Here is a 10,929-nt window from a genome sequence, read left to right on the forward strand (position 1 = left end):
AGTCAGTATAATTATGTAACTGGTTGAGAGGATGGAATTGTTTTCTCCATCCTTGATTGGAACTAGCTCTGTTTTTGTATTCTTTGGAAATAGCATAAAAACAGCCACGAATTTTGTGTATATATTGTTGCTTTTTTGTGTACCATGTGTCAGCACTTGTTTGGATGAATCTGCACATAACTGTAATACTTAAAAGTTATTAAAATTACTGTATGTACACATATGGAAAAAATCTATCAAATTACTTGCCTAACGTTGTATTAGTTATTAGTGCTATTGAGATTATATATAATATTGTATATTATATACACAGATACTGTTATTTTTATAATAAAAGATAAAAAAAAGAATTTTCTTTTTGTTTCGCTAAAAAAATCTATATTCCCATCTTCTCTTTTCCTGTTTCAGTTAAGTTGGTTGAAGATTTTCTTTGTTGGTCAGTTTTTTTCGTATTCTTGCCCTGTAGACTCTGCATTACATCTTGAGAAGTGGAAAGTAATGTACAGCAGGTAGATTTTAATCTGTTTAGACTTTTATGAACTCCCTTTGTACATGTGATCAGTTAAAGAATTCAAGAATTTACATTTCTAGTCTTGTGCAAGAACACTCGAATAAGGGCCTACGGAAATCAGAACTATCTATCATTGCTTGAATTTCAAGGTAGGTCTATGACAGTTTTGGGCGATTCAGCCTTGCATTGCCGCTGTGACTTTAGGCCATCAGTAGCGGAGTGGGTTGATAGCGATTCTAGAAGCACTTATCAATTGTAATTCCCGTAGGGTGTAAATTACTCCCAGGGTATAGTGAATTCGGAATTACACCACATTTTTGGCTTAAAATGATTAACAAGGGCATGAGCGCATGAGTGACAAAAAATTCATATACCTCTACTTATATATATATATATATATATATATATATATATATATATATATATATATATATATATATATATATATATATATATATGAATGGAATTCAATATATATATATATATATATATGTGACTGGTACTAACATATATATGTATATATGTATATTTTATATGTATATATATATATGTATATATATATATATATATATATATATGAATTCCTGATAACACTAGAATTAGTGCAATAATAAAATGTAGAAAACGAGTAGAAAACGAAAAGAAAGCTAATCAGATTTACAAAAAAGGTAGTTGGGCAACAAACGGAAACCATAATTTTGTTTGTAATATCTCTGATTAGCATTTGGAAAGCACTATCTCAGTGGCCATGGCTGAGCAATCCAATACGGTGGGCATCATAAACAAGGTCGACTACGGTAATAAAATGCTGGAATTACTTTCAGATCAAGAGACACACACAAGTAAGAAACGGTAAGATAGTGCCTGTCTGTTTTGTCTTATTTCAATCAAAACACCAAGAGTATTCTTAAAAATCTTAAAGAATAATACGAAAGTTTATAACTGTCAACCCAACTTACCTTATTTATTTGGAGTTATTTAAACGCAAAACGAAAATATCCAGTTAAACCAGTCACTATAGACGTTCTGCAGGGTTTTGTAGCTCTAAACTATCGAGGTGTCTTGTCAACGAGTTTTCTCCAGTGCTTGGAAACATATCAGGTGCGTCTGCAAAAAATAATGTGGATTTTATACATAAGTTTAAGAGGTTTAATCAAAATTATATACAATTTACTAAGGTGCCAGTAGATGAACTACTTGAATTTATGATGGCATAAATGGAAAAATCAACATTTTCTGTGGACACGTGTTCTGTGATTAAACTCATAGAATGTTGTGTTAAAAGTTGTATAGGCTTGGAGAAAATTACTATAAGCAACAATTTGGTATGGCAACTGGCAATCCGTTATCCCCATTGCTAAGCAGCATCTATATGGACCTTTTCGAAAAATATCCCGGGTGCCATGTTGCTTAGGTACGTTGATGGTATATCTTGTGCCTGATTTATTGACAATGATGAAAAGAGTTTTCTAAGATCATTCAATGTCCTAGCACCTTCCATATAATTTCCCATATTAAGTTAAGTAAATGGGAAGTTGGCGTTTTTAGATGTTTAATTTGAGGAGGGCTTCTTTATACATTTTAATTCAAACCACGATTCTAGCACTAAAAGATTGATTTTCATATATGCTTTTAAGGTCCTTACAGGTAAGTTGTCTTTCTTGAAACTTTTGCAACACAAGGAAATTTTTTTATGATGCACCTAAAAATTATTTTAATATAAAAATCTTATTATACTATACTGTGTTTCTTTCATGGCCATCCCTGGATTGCTGAAACCATTTACTTTTAATATAACTTTTAAGAACTGCTCACACAAGAACAGGTTGATCAGATTCCTTCCAGCTCAGTGACAAAATGCATATTATGTATGCATGAATATATATATATATATATATATATATATATATATATATATATATATATATATATATATATATATATATATATATATATATATATATATATATATATATATATATATATATATATATATATATATATATATATATATATATATATATATATATATATATATATATAATATATATTTGTTCCATGCCTTTCAACAACCTAGTTGTGACACGTTAGTTTACGAATTGCGTGGTTCCTAATTCACTGGTTGGGGCAACAGAGTTACAAAAACATTTAAACGTAACTAATCTGAGGAGTTCCGGCTCTTTCAGTAACCAAACCCTTTGTATGTATCTGTTTTCGCCAAGATCAGTTTTCACACCTGGGAAAATTGTTTTGGGTCAGTTTTTCGCAGAGAGGAATTTTAGCCCGGGATATATCCTCAACCTGGTGTAAGTTTCCCTCCCCCTCCCTCCCTCTCTTGATAAAAAAAATTCACAACTAGAGTAATCAAGTTGGTGCAGTCACACAACCACCATCCTCATTATCATAATCATTATCCAAGTATAGTTACGGAGGGCCTGCTTTCGTTCATTCGGTCCAGCCTGTGACCCCTAAAGTATGTCAGTTGCAGTTAATAATTTTGTGGAATAATTTATTATTCAGTGATATAACCGTTTTTGAATAAGACACTTTTTTCTCTCCTTCTTAAATGTCGTTCCTACTTTTTGCGACAAGTTGTTGGATGGTTTGGTGCCGTGTGTTCAAGAGCTCTCCTTCATTGTCTGCTGAATCTGGGTTCTATTGATTTTTATTTCTCATTGTTCCTGTGTGTTATGCTTCCGATATCCTATTCAGGTCTGTCTTTACATTTCGATTCTATACTCTTTAACGCAATGTATTTTAAATACTGTTTACATTCAGTGCTTATTTTCATTCTTGGCCAAAGAGATTTAAACATTATATGCTTCGATGTTTTGGTGACTGAATCCTATAGAATGAATTGAATATGAAAGTCAGGCCAAAGGCCAAGCGCTGGGAGCTATGAGGTGATCCAACGCTGGAAGGGAAACAGAGTAAAAAGGTTTGAAAAGTGGAACGGGAGGAAAACCTTGCAGTTGCTTTTTGAGACAATTGTTAGGAGAGGGTGGAAAGTAAGATGGAAGAAAGATAATCTCAACGGGCGAATGGACGATGCAGAGAACCTTAAGCAATGCCTACAGTGCACCGCGTGAGGTGCACTGACTGCACTAACCCCCCTACGGAAGATTGAATCCTATAATTGCCTCCGTAAGTAATTTAGTAGACAACAGAACTGACTTGGATTAATATCAATTAAGCACCAGGCCTTGGAGACCACATGGTTCTGTTGCACTGATTAAAGACACAGTATGGTCAGAATTATTGGTTGGTGGGTTATGTTAGATGAAGAATATTTATTTGTTGGAGAAAGCAGATTACACGTTCTATGAAGTGTCCTGTTTCGGTGAGAGTATCATGAAGGCGAGGTGGACGGGGAAGAGAGGTTAGTAGACAACAGAGGTTTACAACAATCAAGTTTACTGATTACGTAGTTATGCCCAAGCTTCTGTCACGTATCCGCATTTAAGTTTGCTTTTTTTGGGGGGAGGTTACGTTTCCTAAGTCACACTGCCCTATTATCACTGCAGTTTTTTTTATTTGATCCGACATATTTAGATGAGCATCGGTTAGTAATGCTACGTTCCTCGGTCTTTAATGTGTGTGCTTTCTTTCATGTTTGCTATTTGTAGCGTATTGTATTATAAAGGTTTTAGGTTACTTTATACCCTTAATAAGTTATATTTTTCTTAATTTAGATCCAATATTGCCCTATTCATCTAACATTTTACGTAATCGTCATCTCATTTTGATTTTGATTGATTTATGACAGTTTGGTCTAATGACCTGGCATTGGAACCGTTAGGTTATTCAGTACGACAATACGAATAGAGGAATAACTTTTAAAAATAAATACATAAATTACTATTTAACAAGAAGTCTGCTACAAATATCATAAGACATCCCAATAATCTTTAATGTATTCCAATATATAACCGACACCAGCATTTAAAATTTGCTCTATAGCACCGGAGATATGGCATCGCCTTCTCCCGTCAACGAACTTGGAACAATCCATCAATGTGTGCTCCACGGTAAGGGGGATGTTACAGAGATCACACATTGGTGGATTGTCACCCTGAATTAGAGTGTTGCGTCAGGTATGTATGACCTATCCATACTCTACATAGCCTTGTTTCAAAGCCACCATTGCTCTGGTACGAGGAAGACTAGTGGCCCTTCCACGGGAAGGGGAAAGACACGACGTGAACTCGGGTTTGCCCGTTAATTCTCTTGCTTTTAAACAGTGTTACCAGATCAGACAGCCCAAGGTAGGCAGTCTATGACGTCATCTAAACTCGTGATCGCCATCCACCCATGAAATTGGTAACAGCGTCTGCCCGCCGTGCATTCGCCTCTCGTGTAGAAGGGGCTTACTCAGTCAACGGACCCATCTTCTGATCCTGGAAGTTCATTGAAAATTAACTCCAAATTTTTGTCTGATGTATGATCAGATAAGCAATTTCATATCAGTATGGGGAACTGAGGGATAATCAAAACCACCCAGCTTCGTTTCATGTTTGGCATGCTTATCTGCTTCATTTCTTTGGATACTAACATGGTCTGGTACTCAAAACTGAATTGGTTTGTAACAGGAAGCAAACAAGCAGAGCCATCCCTGAATTCTCTGTATAGTCCGAAGGGAAGGACTCGGCTGTTTAATGGCTGACAGCACTAAAGTGTCTAAAATAGTTATTGCCATCAGGTTTATCTGCATCCGATTTTGACTTTTTTGTTAACCATAAATTTATAAAACTGCGTTTCTGCAAAATGCTTTCAACTTCCTAAGTTGTCATTGATCTACAATGATTAGGTTGGGATTATCTAATTTAAAATTAATGAATTTAAGTCATTCAACCATCTCGATGTATCGTCTTCAGCTAGTATCCATTCCAAGTCTTGCTATAATCTCATGTACACTTGTCATACCGTCTGTCTCGTGTATTGGTGCCATTTACTTTTGTCATACCTGTCTGCTGTTCATATTTTCTCCGCTTCTGTGTGTTGGACAATCGCATCGTTCTGGCTCCATACTCTGCCGTCATTAAAGCTTGTTGACAAGGGAAGAGGGTGGTCTCACCATGCCCAGCTCAGCGGAAAATAAAATAGCGTAGTTTACAGTGTTTAAAAAAGATTGACATACTAACTTATGGGAAAGGTTAGAACAACTAACCGGAGTCTCGGAGAACTATAACTTATGAAAGGTTAGAACGGGAGTCAAGGGTTAGTGAAGTTGGGTTAAAAGAAAAATATTTAACCTCTAACTCATAAATTTTCACTTTAATAAACTGAAGGACAGCGCCCTCGCTGACCTTACAGCCGAAGTTACAGCAAAACACCACAGCCGTTTTCATGAAGTACGAAAATGCCTCTAGAGTGTTTCATGGGCAATTCAGTAATTGATAACCTTCCTTTGTGGAAGTCTTTTAGAGGGGAATACATTTTCATAGAAATGGTGTTGTGGGTGTAGCTAATAATTCCTCAGACAAAATAGGTTAAAGTGAGTCATCAGGTTACATTATGAAGGCTTCATACGTGCCAAGTAAGCTTTACTTCAGTTTGACGTTTGACTATTTCCCATTTATGGAATCACTAAGGATCTAACAAATTTTGTTGAATCCACGTTTTGTCATGCTCCAAGGATCCTAATCCACGTTTTATGCTCCAAGGATCCTAAATACAATGTACTCACGTTCTGAGAAATCTACTTAACTACTAATTTACTGCCAAAAGTAATCTCCCCACGTGATAGTAAATACAATGGAAGATTAGGACATACTTCCAAACAACCTTAATTGGCTCTCACAAGTTACAACTTAAATTTCTACACAAAAGGAAGGGGAGGAGAGAGAGAGAGAGAGAGAGAGAGAGAGAGAGAGAGAGAGAGAAGCTATTTGTTGTATCAAACTTTGGGTCTGGAAAAGTAGAACTTAAAACATTCAATCTTCCAACAAGGATTAGTTTCCTAATAGCACTGTTCATTTACACAAAAATACCATCTCTCTCTAAACAGTGGTTACCCAGTAACATTTCTTCTATCGACCAAAACTGAGAACCTTCCTGTGCTTGACTTTTGGTTAACTGTTTCCTCACTCATTTCAGCATTTTTTGAGAAAATGCTTTCATATGTTTATATGTTAATAATGTTTAAAAAACATTTGCTGCCGCTACCTGAACTACTGCAGCAACCCAAATATTCATGTTTTTGATTAAGCTGGCTTTATACCAGCACGGGCTCTTGCTCAGAGCAGCCCATAAGCAAATAATCAGTTTTAAATACCAAGTTTATTGCAAAGCAAAAGTATATTTTCTGCCGTTATACAAGTTTAACCATTTGCTCTTTCTGGTAACACTGGTTTTCAGTTTAGAACAAAAAAACTACAATCAGCAGACCAGTTAAGCTATAATTATAACTAAGATAAAGAAAATTACACCTGCGTTCCTCTCAAATATTACAAATTTGGTCCTTCACGGTAAACTTTGACTTCAGTCACATCAAATTAACAAGGTTTCTCTCATTTAAGCTAAACTAGTTGTTTAAGCAGTTTAAGGTATTAAAATAGCAAAATATAATTTAGTTTCACTTAACATTAACATTGATGGCAACTAGTAATTAAATTCATTGATACTTGAGTACTGTAATATGGGGATTTTAAAACCTGTTTTACCTGGTTATAGTTTAATAAGATTTTATTTCAGTTTAATTTTAGATATTTAATTCTGAATTTATGTTGAAAAAACTTAGTTTACAATTCCCATTATTGATGAAGGTAAAAAGTTCATATTTACATATGCATACTTTAATATTTGTTGATGAATAACCATTACACCTTCGAACCGTTAACACAAGACAACGGTCATAAAATAATGTATCAGTAATGGCACGCTCCTTTCTCACCTCATTTCAGACACTTCTAGGGTAAAGGCAACGATCACATCTTGAACACTAGAGTGATTTGGACTATCCTGACTCCATTCCAGTAAGCATCCTGTAAAGCAAAAAATACGGAGGCAGAAGTGGTTGTAAAAAATTTATATTGAGGCAGCAATAACAAACCTTATTTTTCTCCAGTACAGACCAACCACCTATATATAGGTTCTAGCCCGAGTAGAAACAATTTAAAGTCAAAATGTTACCAAACCAAGGGACCAGTAGTAACCAAAATGGATCAAGTGACCAGAAGGAACTAGCGTATAAAGGGGTCAAACGCAGAATCGACGGGACGGGAATAATTACAGGTTAACTTATCAGTGCTATTAAGGCCTAGCGTAATCTGGCAAAGAGTTTCAGGACGCAGCGATTTGTTACAACTTTTAACATTTTTAGTATAGGTTTATTCAGTGTATAAACCCATAGGCGAGAATGAGAAAGGGTCTATTGTATTCAAGTGAAAATGTAAAACTGCCCATTGTATTACTGTCGTTATAAGCTTTAAATTATTAAGTTGCGTTACTTCGAACAAATGGCGTTACTTCGAACAAATGGAAGTTATACTTTTCGTTAAATAAAGCGTCGAAATATTAAAAGTTAATCTAACCAGCAAGAGATACACAAATGGAAGTTATACTTTTCGTTGAATAAAGCGTCGAAATATTAAAATTAAAAGTTAATCTAACCAGCAAGAGATATACAAAGATTAAGTTACTTCGAACAAATGGAAGTTATACTTTTCGTTAAATAAAGCGTTGAAATATTAAAATTAAGTTAATCTAACCAGCAAGAGATATACAAAGAATAAGCATTTAAAAGTTTCCAAATCAATTATTTTCCTTAAAATTTAAGTAAGTCCTTTTAACTTACTAATGAACTAGAACTAGAAATTAAAAGTTAAAGAATAACTATGTTAATTGGAGGAATATTAACATTAATCTCAACATTAACCTCAAAGTATTAAGTTAATATTAAAACAACTTAAGGAATATTAACTAAAATCATTAAATTATTAGAAACCTATTAAATCCTTACTATCTTATTGCCAGCTATAAATTCAGAACTAATTAAACTGAATTCTTAAACTAAATTAGAGTAAATTTGTTGCATTTCAAATATTTAGAACAATCTTGGTTAAGGAACGTTAACTAATAAAAATTAGTACACTGAATCACCATCTGAAAGGAAATTTTAATTAGTTTAAACCTCCCATGCACCTGCCCATAGACCATGATGGCCTATGGACAGGGCATGGAAGGGGCCTCCACCCCTACGGGGCCACCTCCCCGTAGGGGTGGAGGTAAAAAAAAAATTGGTTCGGTTGGTAATAAGATAAAAAGAAACCTTGATAACTCACCTGCTTTTATTATCAAGTCAAACCTGGGAAGGGGAAGTGAATGGGCGTAGCTAAAGACGAGGATACCTAGGCTAAAGAATTTACACTTCAGGCAAGTTCTCACAAACTTAAGTTTGCTTCAAAGTAGATTCGATTTCACCAATATCTGGAAGTTAAATTTTATTATGAAACTTATTTTCTAATAAAAAATGACTTTTGTAAACTATAACCAGTTTTAACTATATTCAGAAGTAAACAAAAACTGGATTCACAAGAAATGTCATAACGTTAAGATTGTCACGTTAAACATAAACAAATATTCTAAAGTTAATTTTTTTTTAACTAAATAACTAATTTTTTTTTTTTTACTAAATACGAACCTTCATGGACTTAAGGTCATCCGAAATCCCTTAAACCAGAAACAAAAAATCTGTAGTACAGATATGATCCAACGGCTTACTAAAGAACATTAACCTGAAAATTAAAATTAAGACAATGAGTAATACCGTGTGAAACATTCTTTACAAATATATTTCAGATGTGTGGCTTTAAAATAAGTAAATTTTTTCCTCTAAAAATAGCATTGTTTGATACTGTTATCATAACTAACTGCACATCAAAATATTAAATAAAACAGACATTACGTATTTGAAATACCAGTAATAAGTATATCTAAACCATTAAAATTCAAACTTGCAGTTAAAGAAAAAGAAAATATGCCTATTACAATAAACCAGTACAGTACATAAAGAGATCCAAATCCTGAACTATGCCTATTACAATAAACCAGTACAGTACATAAACAGATCCAAATCCTGTTATTAAGGGGATATGAAACCTCGAAACCCTTATAAGTAAATAGAGAACAAACCTGACTAAGGTATACTTACTTTGGCCGTAATGAAACCCAGCCTTCGCAACGCTTGAGAGTCAAAATTCCAATGGTAACGTCATCAGGTACAAAACTCTCATCCTCTATTCTGGTAACAGGAAAACGTCTACGACCAGCACACAAGTCGACAAAGAACGCAATAAAGCTATGATCATGGCTTATGTGTCCTCGAAACTAACACCGAGCAAGGGAAGGATCAGCTAATCGAGAAACCCCGCTGCTGTTGACTTCACCATCAAGGACCACGGAGTCACCTTTCTTGAAACTTAAAACGATTACTCGAAAGAGAACGTCGTCCATTCTTTTTTAGGGGATACTGAAAGAATCTGTCGATGCTCGAACGCTAACAGTTTGATCCTGTTTTATAGACCAATCGGTTCTTTGATAAAATTGATTTCTGTGCATCATAACAGATATATAATATAAAGAGCTGACCTACTTCCATGTGTTAGGTAAATTGTCACCCTGTAAAAAATTAAATATATTTATTCCCTTGTTAGGGAAAATATATTATCACAAAGGGAAGTGTTATTTTTTGCAGATTCTACCAATTATATATATATATATATATATATATATATATATATATATATATATATATATATATATATATATATATATATATATTGTGTATATATATGTATGTATAAACCTTGGTTATGAGATACAAACCCATAACCAGGTTATTTGTTAACTTTCTCAACTCACAGAGCACCGAAAACAAGTCACCTGGTAAGGAAAAAACTAAAGTAGTTACTGAACAGAACTTGGCACAAATTTTAAAATCATTTTGAACCATTCCTTCTTAACAGAATGATTCATAATTGAGTAGTACCTATAGCGAAGCTAATGGTGTATGGAAATATCTCATGGAAGGAAATGAAAACCACCTGAGCTCCCTTGTGTTTATTTGTTTTGACCCTTCTGTGCTCTGGTGGCGTTCTGAAACTCTGCAGTATAGTCCTTATTCAATGCATATTAAGTAGTTTAACTGGAATTATGATTTCCTTATGTGGATGCATAGACATGCGCATTTTTTTAAGGAACTATTTTTTACCCTGTTTAGCACTTATCAAAATTTTTGCTACATGCCATAGTACCTTTATTATTTATTGCATTACTCTTAATGAATTTGGTGTTTTTTTTAAACATTTCATTACAGTATATTATTAAAATCCAAGTTTCTTGTGTTTAGATTTCAAATAAACTTTTTTTCTTCTTCTTTTTTTTACTAATATGGCATTATCAAGGAGTGACAAAAGTGA

The 10,929-nt window shown here is 34.0% G+C and overlaps 1 long non-coding RNA gene across 1 annotated transcript; it reads right to left on the reverse strand.

The window, feature by feature from the left end:
* Positions 1–7,167: 7,167 nt before the first annotated feature.
* On the reverse strand, positions 7,168–9,837 carry LOC136828506 (uncharacterized). The gene is made up of 3 exons (XR_010850076.1): positions 9,663–9,837; positions 8,794–8,938; positions 7,168–7,494 (listed from the first exon to the last, which is right to left on the reverse strand). It is a non-coding gene; the product is annotated as an uncharacterized lncRNA (long non-coding RNA).
* Between the last annotated feature and the right edge of the window lie 1,092 nt (positions 9,838–10,929).

Source organism: Macrobrachium rosenbergii, chromosome 43, assembly GCF_040412425.1.
Source record: "Macrobrachium rosenbergii isolate ZJJX-2024 chromosome 43, ASM4041242v1, whole genome shotgun sequence".
Taxonomy (NCBI): Eukaryota; Metazoa; Arthropoda; class Malacostraca; order Decapoda; family Palaemonidae; genus Macrobrachium; species Macrobrachium rosenbergii.